Source organism: Zootermopsis nevadensis, unplaced genomic scaffold, assembly GCF_977971745.1.
Source record: "Zootermopsis nevadensis isolate Lab colony 2312 unplaced genomic scaffold, Znev_1.0 Znev_ptg000029l, whole genome shotgun sequence".
Taxonomy (NCBI): Eukaryota; Metazoa; Arthropoda; class Insecta; order Blattodea; family Termopsidae; genus Zootermopsis; species Zootermopsis nevadensis.
The window spans coordinates 6010126-6032022 of record NW_028259161.1 but is presented as its reverse complement, the minus strand read 5'-3'; the positions used below and the strand labels follow the sequence as shown (position 1 = coordinate 6032022).

Sequence of the window (21897 nt, the reverse complement as noted above, 5' to 3'; positions counted from 1 at the left end):
GCCAGAATTCAGCCGCATGCCACGGGCTGTTTGTGCCATACCATTAAAGATTTACATCTGTAATGTGAAAATTTTGGTTGAGGGTTTTTGTTTGTGTTTGAGTGAAAATAGTTCCATTTGGAAGGGTTGCGCGCGATGGGAAACAAGGAAGCGTGAGACGGGGCAGGAAGGCTGAGTGGAAGAGACGAGGAACAGTTATGGGAGAAATTCTGGAAGTAGATAAAAGTACGAAATGGGAAATGAATAGAAGAAAGGGGAATAGGAATGATGATAGGACGGACAAATTAAAGGAATAGCAAAGTAATATGAAAGATGAAAGGAAAATATGTCTGTCTTCTGGGTTTTGCGTTGTGTAGTCTCGTAGAAGTTTTACAGATGCTTATGCTGCCATCATCAGGGCGATCCCCGTAACGGGGTTATTTAAATTCGAAATTGAAGAATTCGCCATCTTTGTTATTGTATTTCAGCTTTTGTTTTTGACGGGTGCAGTAGTAATTTTTCTTAAGGTATCGTGTATTGTATTCTTAATGCGTTTAATTCTCCATTTTTAGTATCATTTAAGTCTAGTGGAGAAAGTTGTAAAACGAAGTAGCTGTTCTAAGTGATCGAGCGTCCAGCGTTATGGAGCGAAATAGCTGCAGTAAAAATAAAAATAATAAACGAATAATGGTTCAGCAGGAAACAGAACAGGGCCCATGCTGAGACACTTTCCTGTAAGCTATAGGGAGCTCAAGAAGCATTTAAACACAGCTCGCGATTCGATTATCACAGAAACGAATCCGGACTGATTTCAGTTCCTGACGAAGTCTCTTCGTGTGTGAGATTTGGTTTCTCAGCTCGTTCAACAGTTTCTGAACTGACGTTGGCTATATGCCGTCGAATTTGGTACTGAATGGTGAATTGGAAAGGATGTAATTAAAACTCATTTTAAGCTACTATCCCAGCAGCTACATGGAAGTTCTGAGGGAAATAAAAAACCGTATGATAGCCCACCTTCTTGCTAATAATCCAAATTTTTAGTTTCCAAATTCGGGGTTTTATTAAGATAAACTTACTTACACAAAATTTCGCGGTCGTATGTTGAAGTTAACTCCTTTAACACAATTTGGAGAGGTGATTCCGAACCATAGCAGACCCCAAATTTGAAGGAGGCGATATCACTGATAAATATTGTTAGTTATTTTAAAATCATTTTTGATGTTGCTGTCCCATGGGGAATTCGATTCGCGTCTGAGAATGCGTAGACTACGAACTTTACGCTAATATAATAATTTCGAAACGTTAGTTTAACACGAGGAGATGGTGGCCAGTATTAACCTCAGTTTTTCTGTGACCTATAACATCTTCGGATAAAACTAAAAACTGGACACGATTTTGTGAAGGGAAAAAAGATTTCCTCTCAACGCTTTTTGAAGCAGAATGAAGACCTAAAATCCTTCTTGCGGCAAGCCTCCAAGCCAATGCAGGTTGTTCTGGATCCAGTGTGGGTGTCACGTAGGAGGACGGCAGTGAAATTAAGTTATGACTGAACTAGCATATCACAGTGATCGGTCTTCTGAACCAAGCTTCCTCTGTGTTCAGGCGGGGAAACAATCCCTAGGGACTTGTAAGAAGTGCGTGATGACCTGGAAGAATGACGAAGACAAGTAGGCGACTGCCAAATAGCCTTCACTAGTCTACACGAATTAACTAATGTTTCTAGAAACATGTGCCATTTAAATGGCTCGATGCAACTAATCCCTTGTAATACATTTTATGATCTGTAATTCATGTACATCCGTATAATGCCGTAATGATCGGAAGAACAAGAACCACTACACGAATTATGAAAATGATGATGATAATAAGGTCACAAACGTTCATCAGTATCACAGCTTCATTTTGTAAGCGTGTCTACTTCTTCCAAAAATATTTTAATATTGTCAGAACCTGCCTGAACCTTACTGGAAAGGAAAAAAAACTAAATTTATTTTTCCTTATATCAAAATAAATTACGAATGATCTTAAAATATCGTGTTTCCCTGAATATTGTGATATTTTCGTTAATTTCGGCACGTATATCAGTCTACTGTAACACGGTCACGCATTCTTTTGTTTACATTTAGTGCCCAAAAGAACCGGGCACTTTTCTTTTTCTTATTTTTCCACACGGATCACCAGAACTCAGACCAGAATTTCGTTAGCAGAAGCCACCGAACACACACACAGACTGCACTTCCGATGCACCCAGTTGTACGGTTACGACTAGTTCACTAACTTTCACATATTCTGTTTCTGTTCGCAACTACATATTTGTTATCACATTTACACTATTTTCAACTTCCCAGCGTTAAAATAAGCATTTTATATTTTTGCTAATGTGAGTATTAATCTATTAATGTTACTCCAGCAGTCTCTTGACGTCATTGAAAATGACGTTTTGTTTTAATTCCTAATACCGCAATCCTATGTAGGCCTTTAGTTATACCACTACCGTTTTTGAGGGCAAAGTATAGCTGGTATTGATTAAAACCGATTGAATAGCTTCGAATCTGCGTGCTACTATTAAAAGCTACTGGATTTTAATTAAATGGCTTAACAGAAGAGGGAAATAGTCACGTAGTCGGTGTATATAGATCATAAATATCCTTTATATACCTTTTGATGTCAAATTTCCGATCAAATAATCGGTCAAACTGAACATTTCGCGCTATCTGATGTAGAATTGGTCGTTTTAGTAGCGCACAAAGGAACTTGATACGCGGGGATACCTGGGCCGTGTACAGAGCCCACAGTTTAAAATACTTGTCACTTCTGTGCCTGCCATTACGAGTTGGAGGGAGAGTGACAAATCGTGGAGCTGAAGTGCTTTCCTTTAGAAAAATAGTGACTGTGATTTTGCAGTCAAATTTTAATAGCATTTCGAAAGGGTGGCGACGTAATACAGAGAGTTTTTTCAAAGGCCCGGAGCAGAGTTTAATGTCCCACTACTGCCACCCAGAGGCAGTCACGGTATTCTCTTTGTGCAGCAGAAATTTGCTTCGTAAAAAAGATCGGACGGTGAAGTGAGAGATTACTGTTACGTTGAATGTTCTGTTATCTTACCCCTTTTTTATACTTTCGCCTTCTCGTGATGACGAATTTACCTTGTGCTTTGAATTTTTAAAACTTGCCTTCCGTGCCTACATAATATGTTTTAAATAAGTCAAAGAAAAAAATAAAATATTTCACTACATTAAAATTGTTAATCTGTCTTCTTTCTCAACAACTTTCAGCGAGTAGGATACTTTCACAGTTTTAAAATTTTGCTTTTATTCGGTTTAATTTCTATCAAATTCTGGCTGTATAAATATTTTTCATTGTTTAGCCTAGTGTCTTCAGAACTCGTTCCTTTTTCAGACCACGAATATCAGGCCCATTCTGAATTTATTAATTTATACTTTTAATATGTTATCTGTCATCAGTGAATTTTCGAAAATGTTGGCTATTGAATGTAATTTACTTAGTAAACATATGAATATAAATATATATATATATATATATATATATATATATATATATAACAACATAAGCAGCGAAAGTGTATTGTTGATCTTATATTCATTTTTAAAATTCCTAAAGTTGCATGTGGAGGTATGTAGGACATTTGTGAATATATTGAATAGGCGGTCGCGGACAGCCAACAAGGGGTGGTCCTCCAGTATGAGGACTGGGCGGGGTGCTAACAAGCCTCCGCCGTAAAAATCCGGCATGTTACGACATGTGATACAGGGCCACTGACTTGGACGGATTCTTTGGAAGGGCGCATGTAACGACAAATGAATGTGACATTTGAAACTTGGGACAACAGGAGTCTCTGTAGGTCACGTTGTTTGAAAATAATATCAAGACAAACAGCAGAATGTAAGTTAGATTGTGACAGTGCACAAAGTCAGATCGGATTAGGGTTACAGGTTATAGGTTATTCTATGGAAACGGGAATGCTGATCATCATATAGGGACAGGCATTTTTGTACACAGAGTTATCATATCGACTGTTGAAATGGTAGAATTTGTTAACGATTGGCTCTCATGTATAATACTAAGAGGTTGTTGGTGCGTGTTATTGTTCTGAATGTGCGTGTACCAACCGAGAGTAAATATGAGGATTCAAAGGGCAGCTTTTATGAGGAATTAAAGCGTGCATTCGATCAGTTTCGTAAGTACTACATTCACATTTTGTTAGGAGATTTCAGTGCAAAATTGGAGAGGGAAGATATTTTAAAACCGATAATTGCGAACAAAACTAGTAATTATTGTGGGGTTAGAGTAGTGAACTTTGCCATTTCAGAATATCTAATCGCCAAGAGTACAGTCTTCCCACGTAGCAAAATTCCTAAATACACTTGGATTTCTCCTGATGAAAAAACAACATACAATCAGATTCGTCACGTCAGTTTCGTATTTTTTACTCTTTTCCAAAATAGTGTTAGAGCGATAACGTCGATGAGAATGAGGTGGATCAGCGCACATGGGGAAATAAATAGACATGGATGGGAGGATAATATTAAATAGGTCTTGAGAAATTCGAGTTTGGTAGTGTAGATTGGATTCACCTGGCTCATGATAGGGACCGATGGCGAGCCTTTGTGAATACGACAATGAAGATTCGAATTTGTAAAATTAGGGTATCTGACCGTACTCTTATCTTTATGTGGAATACAAGGACTATGTTATGTGGAATTAATTATTAAATCACTGTAAATTCCCCCAACAACATTTTAAGTACTGTAAAGTTCTATACTACAGAGAATGAAGGCATCGTTTCAGAATTACTGCTTTCATATTTTACTGCAAGAGTAATATATATGAATCGATCTAGGCAAGCGTTTAAATGATTACATTTTTCCACATCGTTTTATTTTATTTTATTTTATTTTATTTTATTTTATTCTCTTTGTAAACATTTAAAACATACATTTCAGGGGATAATTTTAAGAAGGCGCAGAAAATAAAAGACGTCCATCGGACTAATATATTCTTAACATATATTCTTGCGCGTATTTCCTCGAGGAATGTATAAACGGATTGCGTACTTCATGGGCATTTGAAGAAGGTTGTGAAACCGAGAGCTGTGGAAAGTAACTGGCAGACCTGAGAGTTTTCTATACACGCAATTCCTTTTTTTATTATTATTATTTCTTTCCCAGTTCCCATCCCATTCCTTCGCCCTCTGGCTGTGGTAAACTGGGAACAGGGAAATAATTTGATGTTACATTATGTGGGAGGAAGTTCTCGTGGGGAGCAGCGGAACGGCGTTGGGGTTGGGATAGGGGAGGTGCGCCAGCAAAGTACACACTTGAAATGTTGGCTCCACCCTTTCGTTGCCATGTAATTACGAGTATAGTAAGACTATGACTAACTTTGACACCGCCTCTTTGCGAGGTGTAACTTTCACACTAAGTATTTTTTTCATTTTACAGCACGAGTCTACAATGCTTGTAACTTACAGGAAGCGAGGCTGTACTACATACTCGTTATCGGTGTCTGAAGGCGTCTTCGTGAACTCGGTAGTTTTCAGGGACAAATCACGGTCACTGCGATGTTACGCTGCTCAGACACAGCGGCTCTCTGCGGTAATAATATAGACGTAACGTGCAGTAGAAGGCAATGAAACGATTTACCGATATGGAATCGAGTACGTCTTAGTATAACTACTGTATTTGAGCCTTTAAATACATTAGGAATTGTGTAAATTGTATGTTAAGGACGTCTCCTTTTCTTAGATTTTACTACAGGTTGTGTAACATTGCATGAGACAGAGAACTGATTTTGAATGACGAGTAGAAATGGAGTGTGGGAAAAGCAGCCACACCTGTTATTTTTTTTAAAGTAGGCAGTCTCGTAGACTGTTGTAAAGAATTGGTCTAGTACGCACATCTGGACATCGTCGATATTTCGTTGCGTCTAATTTTATTAGTTTCTTTTCCTGTTTCATTCACTAACGTGGCTTTCTGTACCTTACACTACTGAAGATACCAAGTTAAATTCTTTTTAGGGCGAACACAACAAATGTATTCACATTTAACATGTGCAGATATTTTACGTGTTACCTTGTTTCTACACCGGCGCGTCGTCAGGCCACAGACCCGTCTTCAGTTCCGTGTATTTACCAATCGACGCCTTCTTGCTGCAGGCTATACACGATAACTGAGTCAGACGAAGTAAAACACTTTGAAGGGGACACTTGCCCCCGAATTTCAGCAATAAAGCGTCTGCTCATGTGGAGCTATTGACCGTTCTTCGTAGGTATATTTTATACTTCAGTTCTCTGGAAGCTGCCTCGTATCACATGAGGTGCTGATAGTGGTCGATCCCTGAATCCAAGCACAATTCGACGCGATGTTTTAATTTTTTGGAAGCAGGAATATTTGAAAAGACCTCTGGCAAATAAGGTCACCTGATTTAACCCCTCCAGTACTTATCATTTGCAACAGAAACCTCGTCTCAGCCGGATAAAATACGCTTCTGTACATAACTTGCATATAATGTTTAATTAATTTAATTATAAGTGTTATTATTACCCCCCGTAACCACTCTGTATCACTAACTGTATCCTTATTCGATTAAGATTACTCCAAATCCTTGACATTTGTCGCTGATTTTATAACAATAATTAATTCTCGTAGTGTCTAACTTTTGAAAGTGTGACTTCAAACACCGATGTGAAATACTGGCGTACTGACTTAAATGGTTGCATCTATCTTTGCTGGAGTCAGATAAGTTCAGAAAACTTTGAGTACATGGAGCCATTCGATTTTACAGAGTCTTTTGTAATGACTTCGGCATAGCAGAGCAACTTCTGAACACGAATTTGCACGAAGAATTCCAGTCGCAAAGGACAAGACATATTGATCTGCCAGACCACTTATTAAACTGCTGGCTTCATGAGAAAACCGACAATAGGACGGAGTACATGCTGCTGATGTTGAGGGTTGGGAGAAGTGTTTCCTCCTCTCCTCTTCATTCTAAACTGTCCTTATCGGATGTACGATTTAGACATGCAGGATGTTACCGCAGTACTAGACTAGTAGAAGCGACGCCTGAGATCTCAGCTCGAACCGACCGCACTAACTGAGATTTTTTAAGGTTTCCGTGCTCGTCCGCTGGCGAGTTTGGGATGCCATTTCAACCCCTTCAATTACTACGTCTAGTGTAGTCAAATTAATTAAGTACGTGGAACAGAGTCTTTGCTTCAGAAGCTAATAATCTCTCAGCTAGTCAAGAAATTACCCGCTTCTAAATGTAACCGAAATGGTGTTCATTAGTCCAACTGATGCAAATACGTGTATAAACTTCTTCACGCTGTAGAGACTACTTATTTTTGAGATATTCTACGTATGTGGTATTATTTGAAACTGTATTTCTCTATAAGTTCAGCGCGTTATGTTTACAATGTATAACAGAAAGAGAAGGTTTATTGTAACATTCAGGTATCCACATGAAGCAGGGCCACTGTAGGAAAGTCAATACAGATATTGTATTACATTCAAGTCTTCAGGATTATAAGATGTAAGTCAGAAATGTGTGTGTCTGTAATGTTCTCTCTCCGTGTTCATTATGATACTGGTGCTAAATTTTGCCCTGGGTAAAGAATGATTTTTAAAGATAAGAATCACACACTAAAATTCTTATGTTCACAGTGTGCAATAACACTTCTTGGATGTTAATATTAAATTGTCAGTAACACTTTACAGGCACCGTTTATCTTTTGATCTTTCTTAGAACACTTCTCAGTATTTGCATCTCACGTTCTCCTGAAAATTACCTAAGCGAACTTACAGCGATCCTCAAAGTCTAAGCTTCCCCCCCCCCCCACTCTTAATTTTAATTGGCGGTGCCAATTTAAAACTTCTTTACAGCACAAAGAACCGCCCTGTTATCGTAACATATGATGTGAGAATGTTACAGACTGGCTTTATTCGTAATTGAGAATTTTAGAGACAATATTTTTAAGAGGAGAGTAAATGCCAGTGCTATAGAGTAGCATACACAGTTTATCTTCGTGCGCGTTATTTCCATGAAATGCATAAGTGTAGTCCTAAAAGGGAGTCGTATTCATCCGTCTGCATCTCTCATCAACGAAGCAGCTGAACGGATTTCGGTTAAATTTCGTCCTTGTTAAAATTGAGCGAATTTCAGTTTTTTGTTTATCGATCCAGTATAACCTCTACATGAAGATCAAACTAACAACAGCAGTTTTCATGAGAACGGACCATGGAAGTTAATTCCTAATCTGAAATATCGTAGATCTTATTAAAATACAGTAGATTCCGGTTAATTGGACCATCGGTTAATCGTGGCAGCCATTTATTTGGGACAGATCTTAAAGAACAAACCTTTTTAACTCTTTACGTGGAACTTCTCATAATTGGGGCAGCCGCTTAATTGGGCTAAAGTGTTCTAGTCCCGACGTGTCCCAATTAACCAGAATTCACTGTATGCTATTTTCATTGTAAACATTTCCCGGTACGGTGCATATTTAAGGAAAAAATACGTAGGAATGTGTTCGCAGTAATTAAATATTAAGACGATTAATTGTGCCTAGTGACAAAGAACGTTTTTGTACAATAAATGCGAGTTCCCGTGTCTGCTGTTGTCAAACCCGTGCGCTGTTTCTTGGTTGTGCTACGGTTAAAAGGATTTCGATTCAGAACTGTAGAATCTTTTTGACTCTTTCCCTCCATGATACTGAGTAACGAGCCAATGCTGATTCTGTGGGTTATAACGCCGTGTAGACTTATGGGTACACATCGGCATGTCGGAGGAACATGTTGCCTTCAACTTCAGGGAAACGTAGCTCTGTAGATGGAGATAGTATTTTTCACCGAAACGTCGGTATCTACTATACAAGTCCTCTCAGTGCTACATATAACTCGACCAATGTCAACATCTTCGCAGCCCTGAGAACCACGTCTCACTTGCGAATAATCGATTATACATAGCCGTTTTCGGAGTTTCGTTGCCTTTTTCTCTAAACATGAATGTGACAGAAAGAAAGCTGAGCTTAGTACTCTGTGTGATACGGAACATAATCTGGGGGCACTGTGTGAGGTACTCATTGGTTGCCAAGTATTTTAATCGGTTTGTCCTGGGCAATGCTGCATGGACAGCATCTGCAGACAAGATTGTAATTAGCAAGCCCCTCGTAATTATCTCCTTAGATTAATGGCGTTGGAGAGTAGAAGGAAAACATTTAACACTAGCAAAGGCGACTAAAGATGGACGAAGGTGCATACCAGTGCGTACTACTAAGCCGCCCCTCGCAACCAAATATCTGACTGCAGTAATTATAATTTTCTACTTCTGGAGACTCCGTTTCAACACCCCGAAGCCCATTCTCTTATTCGTCCACGCAATATTTCACATTACTTTTCTCCTCAATGTCGTTCTTCTTTGATGTTTACACTTTCTAAGCCGTCCGTACTCTTTTCGTTTCTGTTCTTCATTCCTTTTGGCTTTTGTAGCCTAAGTCTCGGGCTTCGTTTTGATTTCCGATTAAATTTTCAGTCTGCCTTTGACTTTTTATTTTAACTGTCTTCGATTTGTCCTTCTTTCCACTGTCTTGCACTTTGGCTTTGTTTCCGTTGTCCTAGACTCTTCTTCCTTAATTCTCTCCGACGTTACCTTTTTTCAAATTACTTTCTAATTATGTTCGTGTTCATTGGCTTCGACTTATGGTCATTTTCGTTATCTCAATTTTATTAATATTTTCTTCATTCCCATTTCTTTCGCTTTTGTGTCGTTATCCACGACGTCGATTGGATTTCCATTACCCTCATTACCCTCCTCTTTCCCATTATTTGATCTCAAAATCGTTCACGAACTTTAAATCACAACAGGCCTGTTTGTGTACCTTCAACTGTCTCGCTACACAACTGTCTTCTTTAAAATATTTTGTCAGTTCTTGTGAAATTCTTGACTGATATTTTAGTCCATTCGTTACTGATACAACTAAACATTTTACTAGTGGTAAATGAGAAACGCGTTTTATTTACATATCGTATAAACGACAGAGTTTTTGTTCCTTCGTACGACAGATGGCGCAGACGCTGGTATTACAATTACACTTTGCAATAAGCGAATTTGTAACGGTATACCTGGTGTCGCAAATTGTCATTCGCTTTATTTTTCGTAGTTGGCTTGATGTTTGAATGGCTGGCTGATTTGTTGATTCTTATTAAATTGTGTGTTATAAATTTTAAATCTGAAATCAAGTACGTGTCGAAAATAGTAGGCGTATATAGTGTCGTTTGATAGAGGAGAAGTGTAGCTGCGATTTACAGCGTGCCTTCTTCAGAATATGTCTGTAAGTGATTCGTGCTTTTACATGCAAACTTATATTTCCCGTCGCCTTGTCATACCTTGAATTGCAAGTACGTAGTTGTAAGTTAGTTTACTTCAGCTCATTACCATACTGATATCACATACTGGTACCACGAACATACTGGTTTTCAATAGGAAATCGGGCGTCTCAGGCGGGAAGCAGACGGAGAACATCATGTTTTAACTTCTCCTGAGGAATGCAGCGGGCGCGCCCCTGATGGAATCTTCTTTCGGTCAAGTCAGTTCAAAACGTCGCTAACCTCTTCCTCTCTTCTGACACTGTGCCTTACACTTCCATCACTGCAACTTATCAACTCAAACATTATTACCGGTGATTTCTTTTTTTTGTTAGTGTTTAATTATAAAAGAGTTTCGTCTCAATTTTTTACCATTCGTTCTGCTGGGGTAATGCCCGTCGAAAATTCAGTGGAAAATCCCGTCATTTGTTATATAAAGTACATTGTCATTAAGTGAGATTACAGGTTCTTACGGAAGCGAGTATGAAAGTTATTGTTTCCTGCTCCTCGTATACATACAGCGTCAATTAAATTTTGTTATGAGAATGATTTTTAAGAGCCAATAAAAACGAACTCAAAGGTAGGACCGGAATAAACATCGATTCCTAAGGGTAGCGGTGAATCTCCTAGGCAAACAAACGAACTTAAGCTGTCATAAGTACAAACTTTATCTGGTTATTTTTATCGTTCTTACTTATAGACATAATTATCATTCTCGGTCGTACAGATTATTTCCGTGCCAACATTTTGTATGCATTTTTGTCTTCTCTATCCGGCCTGCTTGTTGATTCCACAACCCTAATGATTGTAAGTGACTTTTACTTGTTAGAACTTAATTACTGTCTCCTTGTCTGTCATTTTTCTATCGGACTACTTCGTTGGCTTTCCCCCCAAACCTTCCCTCGTTCCCATAAGTTTACTTGCTTTCTCTGTTCCTACATTTGGATTTCCTTGTCATCTCCCAGTATCCCTCTTTTTGTTGTGAATGCATATAATATTTTGGGGGTGTCGAGGTGGGTGTTGCAGCGTTGCTTAGAAACGTCATCTGTATATGCATGCTGTAAGAATGTTGCTCAGTCATGCAAGATGCCTCTCCGCTTGGTTGCCTCATGGTGGGAAGACAAGGCTTGATGTTCCTTGAACCGCGAACCATCTTCTTCAATCTATATGTCTCAGAAGCCACACGTTTTGATGAGCATTGCTGCTACACACTGCTCCTCAAACTTGGAACTCTTGATCCGCTTCACTGCGTGACAAGCTTCAGACAAGTTTCTTGGAATATAACCTTACAGACTGCGTGATTCTATTCTATGCAAAATCACGATCATCAATAACACAATCATCTTCATGCCCTTTTTTGGATATTTTAATAAACGTGTATTTAATACGAAAGGATCTGTCATATTGACTTTGGTTTGTTTTCGGAGGTGTTACGTTTCATTATCTTTCAGATATCTTATCCTGAAATGTTTTCGTGATTTTATTCAGTCGTTCAAGTCGAATTTTGGCACAGTAGAAATATCTTGACTGTCAGTTTGCATTCCTTCTCAAATATTAAGGTATATCATGGAAAAGTCTGCTTAATTGAGTTCGTTTTGTCAAGCGTAATTTGAAGACAACTGTCTTCTGGGACGTTCCACCGTGAGGTCTGGTATAAGTTTGAAGCTTTCTGTCTTCTGGGTTGTTGTGCTGTGTAGTCTGGTCGATGGTTACCAACGTTTCAGAGATACTGCCTCCGTCATCAGGGCGATGAGTATGAAGATTTCTGTCTTCTGGGTTGTTGCGCCGTTGAACATGTTCATCGCCCTGATGACGGAGGCAGTATGACCTCTGAAACGTTGTTAAACATCAACCAGACTACACAGCGCAACAAACCAGAAAGCTTCATACTCATCGGTGTGAGAGCCTGAGATCTCGCCAAGTGTAATTTATGTCATATTTTCAGGCATAGGCGTCCACTGCGCCGGTCATGCATTCATTTGTTTTATTGTTAAATATTGTATTTCGTAACTGCTCGAAATTCAGAGTCAACGGTTCTTATTTGGTTTATTTTACGAACATTTATTGACAGTGCAGTTTATGAATCATCGGAAACGAAAGTAGTTGTGAGTGATGGACAAAAATCATGTCGATGGAAGCAGTATTTTGGCATATTTCAAGGTTCTAACCTCGCATTTTCCGGGAGGGAATGAGGAAATTCTATCACGATAAACAGACACCCGTTCGAGAATAAGATCTGATACAGCAGCATACAGAAAGCGAGATAAATACTTGGCGTCGAGTTCTGGTATTCGGTATTAATTTTGTTCTATTTCCCACAAGTAGAATGAGTTCTGGTAGTTGAGGAACATCCTGTAAAGCAAAAGGTTTCGGGGACTGGTCGTAATTTTGTGTCTCAGCATGGTGCGTGTAAATGCCTGAATAAATTCTCTCGTACGCCATAATAAACTAAGATATTTATTTTGTTCGTGCCATATTATGGAACCAGCAAGAGCTGAAAGTTGTGGGCGCGATTAAGAACCGTTAGACGGCTTTGTATCATATTCGGCGGAGCTGTCATTTCAAATATCGGCGGCCGTCGACCTCAGAAAGAGGCTGTATTTTATTTTAACTTTTTGGGCGTTACTGGCATGATTATCACAGCGGTATTAACTCCACAGTGTCTCCGATAAAAAATCTCAATAAGAGTCAGGAAAGGACCTAACAAATCACATGTCTAAACCGTTTTAGACAATTTATTTTGATTATTTTATGCAAGCACTAAAATCGAGATCCACTTGAAGATGGCTGTCTTCTGGATTTGTGTCGTGTGGCCCCGTAGATGTTTGCCGACGTTTCATAGGCAGCACACGGCACAAGATCCCAAAAGACAGTCAATTCATTACTCACCGCCGTGAGAACGTGAAATCTCACCTCGAAATTTACTTCTTTATGTGTCCTTTAGATTTAGTATAGTCCTAACTTTCCTTAATATATTGTAATTTATGCGAACAAAATACACTAAGGAAAGATTATAGAAAACATTGAAATTGTGGAAGGGTGAAAATAAATAAGCTGAATAGAGAAACAATTAGGGCGTTAAAGAAAGTAGCTGTAGAGGACAAAGCTAACTCTATTTATGCGTAAAGATCACAAGCTTCAAGCATCGTAGACCGCGAAGAAACAAAAATTGGTGTCTCTAGCAAGACCCGACCCCCTCTCGAACTTAAATCATCAAGTAGCCCTGTATGTTATGATGTTACTGAAGCAGTTTAAAGTAATGCCATACGAAGTGTTTCGCTGAAGTAAAATACTTTTCTTTGCATATCAAACTTACCGGCGGAATTTTGACGGGTTTCCTGGCATTTCGTTTGCTCTATATTTTCTCCGGGTAATCCGGTTGCTGCGACTGAGTTTCCGATCTTGCGCCTTGATTTCGAAGTTACACGTGTTCTGTTTGTTTTAACACCACGCGTGTTCTCTTCAGCGTGTGATTAGTCATGTAAACAGAAGTGTGGAAATGTGGATTTCTCTGCAACCTTAACACTAACTCTAACTTGATCTTGCCTGTCTGTCAAAAATCTGTCAGTATCTATGTTTTCTTTTGAAGAAATGACGACGTCTTTATACAGAACAGTGCTGCAGATATAAGCTCACGACATCCCGAATAAACATTGTGCAAGCCCCCAGAATTCACACGCCCTAATTTATAACTCTGTCCTCCCCACTTCGGCCCTGAAACCGGCTACAAAGACGTATTTTTAGTGATTTCTTCGGCAGCAACTAGAAAATGCTGAGAAGGCGCCTTAAAATAAGTGACGGCCCCACCCAAATTCTACCCAGTTTATCGTTCGTAATCATCTTTTCATGCTTCTTATAACGCAGGCAGCCGATAATGTTTACGCTCGACTCAAACGTAAGCCTCAGTTATTTGGCTAACAACACCTGAACCAGTGAACGAAGAAAATGAGACAGAAGACTTTTATTTTTCCCTTTTCAAAATGTTAATTGGGCTAACACGGCAAACACAGTTAATATGAACCTCTGGTTGCACGTATATACGAGTTGTCTCTGGGTATTTTTAATGACTGATTAAGTACCGCGTCATGGAGGCTTCTAGTGAGTGGAGGTATAACTCCAGAAATTTTTATCGTCGGAGATAGATGAAGGTGAGTGTTCTGTTTTACTCTCCGGCCGATTTACCCCGGGGAAGCCTCTTGTATCGATTAGATAGGATGCTGAGTGAACCTCACAGTCAGATGGGACGGTGTGATGGCGAAGAGGAAATTCCCTGTTCCTGTCGAGAGTAGAACCCTATCGTCCACACCGAAACACCCACTGAGCTGTCCAGGCTCATCAGTTGCCAATTCGATCAGCGAGTGTTCTAAGTCGCTGTCTTCGTCAGTAAATTCATCGATAAGAATATAACCCTACCTGTTTACGTACCCTGGAACTTATTCCTTTAGTCCTGGAGTACATTGATCACTCACTGTGTGTCGATATGAATCTAACCTCCTCCTCAAAACAGAATATTTCTTGAACATGTAATACTCGCTCTATCTTTCTTGAAATCCAATGTTCTTTGAAATGATTACGAACCCGCCGCTGTATCCTGTACTGGACTACGTGTTTTCAGTCCACATCCTCAGGATCCTGTTCTCAAACACCACCTACGCCTAGTGTAATAATCCCTTCAGTTAATGAAAATTTGTTTCGCACCTGTTTTCTCCATCCTCTTCCTTGTAGTAAGTGATCTATTTCTTAAATTTCTTCGTTACACCTACCAGCCTATCGTGACGTATTTACGGTCCTTGTTTCTACCTGTCCTTAAGTCTTAACACTTCTCCTACCAACTATTCTGAAATTTTCGATTATTTTTGGTAGCTGATACATGGGGTCAAGACGTGGAGCCTTTTATAAGTGGGAGGGGGGAGGGTGACAGAGACGCCTGCACGCATTTAGACGGAAAACCAAAAGCAAAAGACTATTAGACGTTGGCTTATATTGTAGGATAATATCACAATTAATATTAGGATAATAGGATGTGAAGGAGTGGGCTGGACTGATATGGCTAAGGAATTTTTTCAGTGGGTGGCTTTTGTAAACGAACTACTGGACCTTCAGGTTCCACACGAGCGAATAATTTCCTCACCAGATGTGTAACTATCAACTATTTTAAGAAGATCGTAATTGTCCTCATGTATATACACGTATAAACACGTACGTTCCATGTATTGTGTCCAGTTATTTATATATGTAATCGTACACTTTTTATTTGATAGATAAATATGATACCGTAGTGAAGAAACCACGCCCGTTCGGTAACACAATACCCGTTTTGACATCCCTGGCATGAACAGCATCACCGTGTTCGGTAGACAAATACTGACCATGAAACACGAAACCTGGAACTGTGATCTTCTGTTTTTATTCTCCTGGGTTTTTACAGATTGACCTCTTCTGACTTCAGTTTTCTTTCCCATAAAAGTTGACGACATAAGAAGAAGAAGAAGAAAACGAATTCGATGCAGGCTGCCGTCGTACAGAAACACTTTCAGAACGGGGTTGCATGAAAATATATAAAATTCACGCGATAAATGTATGTAACAAATTCCTTTAATTAATTTTCATTATCGTGCTAATAATTATCGGATGCAGAATGTGAGAGAAGCCGAAGCATATCATGATAGCATCAACTTCAGGGTGGTAGAAACACTGTCTGTTCTATTTCCGGGTTATAGCCGTAGTTTCTATAATCTCTTCCGAGAGACAAACAACTTTGGTCTTGTCGCCCGCCGTTCTTATTTATTGTTTAGTTTCTTTGCTACTGGAAATGCCCTCACCCGGACTCGAACTTAGGACACTTCTTCAGGAACTTTGACCTTACTGTGTACACGGTATATCTGTTCTCGAGGCAGAAATAAAAATACATACAAATTCACAATTTCAAAAGTTATTTGAGATAAAGGAGATTTTGTTCACTTAGTTATACAAATGAAGTAATTTCTGTCAAATACTTTTGATATAAGTACTAATCAACTACATAACTTAGTAGAGTTTATTTTAAGAATCCTAGTTAAGACTCAATATATTGGCTAGTACACAATTATGTAAATTATTTCTGTAAAAGAAAACGTATTATGACACTTGGATGAACTGTTTCTGCAATTGCATGGCATTTCGAACCAACGAAACATTTGAATTAAGTCAAAGAATCCAGGAACATGATGCAGGATTTTTAATAACTGTGACATTGCTCTGTTGACAAGGTAATTTGCCTGATGACGTTGCAGGATCTCCATCGGAAGAATCATTCTATCTGTCTGTAGTCTTGCAGGACCGACATGTAAAGATTGCTGTTGCTGACCGATTCTGCAGAAGGTTTCTACTGCGTGAATCCAATCTCATTTCTAAAATCCTGCAGCCTTACTCCAGCATAGATTATCCATCTCCAAGAATTCAATATGATTTATATTACAGCAAGAGTCTTATAGCGCACGTTTCATTATTCCGATCACTCTGTTTTCATCTACCTCCGTCATTATTTTATGTTACAAATGAGATCTTTTATCCCTCCCATTTAATAAATTATATATCTAGTACCACTGCAGTGTCTACTGAGCGGTAGCATTTTGTTTCAAAATGAAATTTTCAATTTTCGAAGCCATCCGTTACTAGATGGGGGGGGGGGGGAGGTGAGGGGGGGGGGACTTACTCTAATTGATTAACTCTATCAATCAAGTCTGATGCGCTGCGCTGGGCAACGCTTGACAATTCGATAGTGTTATTGTATCTGTCGCAGGAAATTAGTGGCAGGGGATGGTGCGAGATTATTGTTCACAGTAAACGTTGGTGAATAGCATAATACTATGCGCGGAGTCATGGTTAAAATGGGTATTTTATTTCGGATGACATTTTCCTGTTTTTGACTCTGTAGAGAAATATAGGATTCAGATATGTATAATGTGTTTTGCAGATAATATGAGAAACGTAAAAAGGTCGCACGATGCAAAAGTTTTATAGAGAGAGGAAAACAATAGGTTATTATTAACAAATTCCGTCGACATAATCACTAGCCTTGCGCCTGAATGTATTTATTGCTGTGTGTTTGAAAGTAAAGCACAAAGTCTTATTATTCACTAGCCTTTTATTATTGCGATGGAGTAGAGACACTGTCGAACTGGGTCCATACCCCAAATGATAAAGAGTGCGTGTGGAACGGCTGTGGAATATTTACAGGGGAAACGCTAAGGACTAAGATAAAAACCTGCCTCATTGTCACTTTTTCCGCCATAAATCCCACTTAGACTGACCTGAGAGCGAAACGGAGTCTAGTCAGTAGGAAACCGGCGACTAAACACGTCTGTTATTTTAAAAATGTAATTCGAACTACAGAAAATCAGTATGAGGTAAAGAGATATAAAGTGTCCGTGTTATGGGTTCGAATATGGGCAGTGATCATCCGTCAAAGTTGTGACTCAGAGTAATTTGTAGTTAATACAAATCTTTCCCACGAGAAAAAAAGCACAGACAACATTTATTGTAACAGTAAACGTTTGTGCAATGTGGAAAGGATATTAAGATAGACATTTGTGATTATGACACGCTTACATTAACACTGCTTCCGGTTTAAATTCTTGAATACAGCCCATTTCTGTCGTACGCGTGCAACGAAGCACGCTGATAGTTTCAGAATAAACAGACTTTGTTTTTTATTTTCATATTTCATAATATAAGGGAAACGGGCGGTGGAAGTAAATTTTAAAAGTTCTATTTAGTCAAAAATGTAACGTGACATGTTCATTTTCTCTGAAGTCAATATTTAGATAGACAAGAGCAATAATTGTACATTTATACAACAGGTCCGGTACGTCTATTTTTTTTAACTCCTAACACGAAGGACTGTGAATTATTCTCTTCAATTTTGTGTTAGAAAAGCAAAATTCCTGGACCCAACGCATTGTATTCAAAAGTACTGTGCATATTAAATTCATACGTACATTACTGCAGGTTGCAGCGGTTGTGAGGTGGGGCGGGGGGGGGGGTTGGAACAACGATGTTGGAATATGAAATGAAGCCGAGCGTGAATCCGATAGCCCCTGCTACACCATCATCTCCCACCCTCACACCTATTGTTTCGACCCGGACTGGTCGGTCACACTTGCCAAACTCTGGCGATTGTGTTTTTCGGAAAGAGAAATTAAAAAGACGGCAGTAGTTAGGTCCTTTGTCCGTGTCTACAGTCTCTTGTCAATTTCAGAATGTTTTATGTGAGGTAAGTAGCAAATATTTTTCTTGAATCTCGTTATCCGCCTTTTCTCATTTCTTCCGTTTTGTGAGCACAGTCAATATCCTCTACGCCGCCAAATTCTGCATATTTGTCAGGACAATCTTTGTTTTATCATCATCTTTTATTCTAAGGCGACTTGTTTCCGTCCATTTTCGACCATTCTAAAGCTGTACTTGTATTGTGTTCAAAGCAAAATTATGCTTACAATTGTTATATATAAACCATTATCATTTTGCTTTGGACAGTTTACTTGTACGGCCTGAAGATGGCCCAAAATATGCCGAAATATTTCTCCTTAGAATAAACATAATAATGAAACAAATGTTGTTAGTAACGAATTATTTGTTTTCGGACACAAAGAAGAGTCGATTCTGAGTATTCATGTGAGGAACCCCTGAAATATGTCGAAATGCACTGTGCGTTATGTGATGTGCGTAGTAAAACAGGTTACATTGGTTTAAACCGAAATGTTAGTCAGCGGACCACGTCAGAAATATATTATTTTAATCACATTTAAATACGTTTTCTTTGTTTTTAACCTCGGGGACTTTAGACCTCTCCGGTGTTTTCCGTTCGACGGCTGAATTTAAGTGACCCTTGGATTGGGTAATGTAAGGTTTCGTAATGATTTGTCGAACCGAGGAATAGTAATTTGATACGTGAAAAATGTTATATATAACAGCAGTTTATGAATTGCTGAGAATTCGGAATTGTAATGTGATTTATTGAGTTATGAAACAATTTGCAGTGTCTCATTAGCGCTTCCAGGTGATTAATAACGCCACTCCCTGCATGTGATGACGGCCCAAGCTGTTACTAGGACGTGTTAGGTTGTCTAGGAAACAACGCAGCTGCAATGACACGTTTTCGAAAAACAAATGAGCGTAACCGAACCTTTGCAAGAGTGTCTGCACATTACTAGGTCTATGCAAAGCAAAGGAACAACGGAATGAAATTTTCGTTATTCACTAGTTGAGAAACAATAATGTAAAGGACGCGGTCATTTGAGTTCATTTTCGCCGTTATAATTAACATAAAAAGGGATCTTACCTTGTGGTTTTGTACGGAACGTGTCCTGCTTATGCAAGACTCTCCCCATCCAATTCCAACTACACGTAAATTCTCCGAAAACAACATTAGTCTTCCTTTGAACAGACTAACACCAATTAAACACCATTCTTCTTCCTTTGGTTTTGTCAGTGTCTAAATTTCCGATTCGTATGAAAACTGGCTTTGCCGTTCTTACACATTTTTAATAAAATCGGCTGTTTAATGATACATCAGCATTCGTTCATATTACTGTGCACTGAAAGTTCTTATTGCTACGTGTTTAGAGAATGCATCGGATATTCCGATCACATTCGACTATGTAATTCGAATTTGTATATATCTAAAACATGTACGTCATTACAGGCTACTGAGTGTTCTGGGAACACCTGAAACTTCAGGTGCACGTGTTTGAACTAGTTATTCCAGTCAATCTACATACGTAACATATATATATATATATATATATATATATATATATATATATATATATATATATATATGATAATATTCTGGGGAAACTGCAAACACATGATATCATTACCATGCATACAGAAATCTGTTCCTTAGGTTGGCTAAACGTAAGCCGCATGTCGAAAATGATGATACGGAAATCAGTTCTCTTGATGTCTGGTCCTTTATTTACTTCCGTGGTTTGGAAATTGAATGCGTAGAGAATATTCCTCGAAAAACGGTTGCTTTGAGCCGTTCGAACCTCAGAAATGTGTAATGGGATAGCCGAGATCGGGCTAATAGGAATTGCCTCAGATGGTTCCTGTAAAGGCTCAGCTGCAGAAGTACTTGATTAGGTTTAGTGGAATAGAAATTCGATTTCAAACTTGGATATAGACGCATTGTCCTGTGCATTATACAGGATACGTAACCAACAGAACGAGATTGTCTAGTGCCCCATTCGTAGTACCTGTAACGGAAATGGTTACAGGGTTAATCCTATATTAGAATTGTAAGAAAATATCGCGCACTTCACACGTGTGCTATTTGTGATTTTGAGTACCTCATTGACCTTGGTGTTCGTACATTCAGAGATAAGCTCATTCATAAGTTACTCCGAAACGCCGGTAACCACTGCGCCACAAGTCAGAATAATGTAATTGACGTAAACCTTTTTGCCTATCTTACAGGCACAGCCTTGTGTTTTGTTAAGTATCCGCCATGCCCACGAATATTTAAAATGAAGTTGATACATTAATAAAATCTGTATTTAATGCCTTGTCATAAAATGTAGATAACCCGAATTTTAAAAAAGGCGGACAGAAATTTAACCTGTAAAGTGTGGATTACATTGCACGGATGCCAACTAAATTTACATTTCTCAAGCAAGTCGTAAGAATGAAGTAAGAAATGGCTTAGAGAGTCAGCTGTACTAATTCCGGCACTTTATTAAGTAACAGCGTAAAAGACGTAATGAAAAAACGAATGTCCTGATTTTGATTTTTATAGGCTGGTAAAGAAATCGATCTAAAAGTAAATGTTGTCCGAGTGAAACAATATACGAGCATGCCATGAAATCGAAATCTGTTGAAGGACAAAATATTTCAACACACTTCGAAACTTAAGTAGGCCTACTTGGAGACACCAGCAGTAACTGTAAACGAGATCCGGTCATCTGAGCCTCGTCCATTTATAGAAGCTAATGTTAAGGATAATGTTACAGTATTGGCGGCTATTGGATACGCGTAAACATATAAGAAGAAGAAGAAGAAGAAGAAGAAAGCGCTCTTAAAAATGGACCAATCAGGTCAGTGAGTCATTACGGTCTAGTCATATGTTCTCAAGGTACCTAGTTCGTGTCTGCCCGGTTTCCTGGTACTATCTCTTAGATTTTTCATGGCTATTTATAGTCTTTATGAAGCCAAATTCCGATAAAAGATCTTCAAACAGGCCATAATATTTCCTTCAAAATTCTTACCGTATTCCCTGCCAAATTTCCATGATCACTACAGTTTAAACATTGCCGTTTAATAGGATAGGGGAGTTTATGTATGTAAATTATCTTCATTTTGTGGCACGTAACAGACCAACTATACATTTCAGTGGGAATAATTACGATGGACTTTAATGTAGGGACATCGGTAACCGACTACTGCGGTCCAAGTTCCTACCAAAATTTCGTATGGAAGTAATAATTGAAGTTAATACATTTAAAATAGCTAATAATTTTCTTGGAAAAATTAACAGAAACAATGTTTCTTCTCTTGA

The 21897-nt window shown here is 38.7% G+C and overlaps 1 protein-coding gene across 4 annotated transcripts in view; it reads left to right on the top strand.

Annotated features, from left to right (window-relative positions):
- The window catches only part of pxb (putative Hedgehog signaling attenuator pxb), a 243404-nt gene that overhangs the window by 111035 nt on the left and 110472 nt on the right, over positions 1–21897 (top strand). The window lies entirely within an intron of this gene.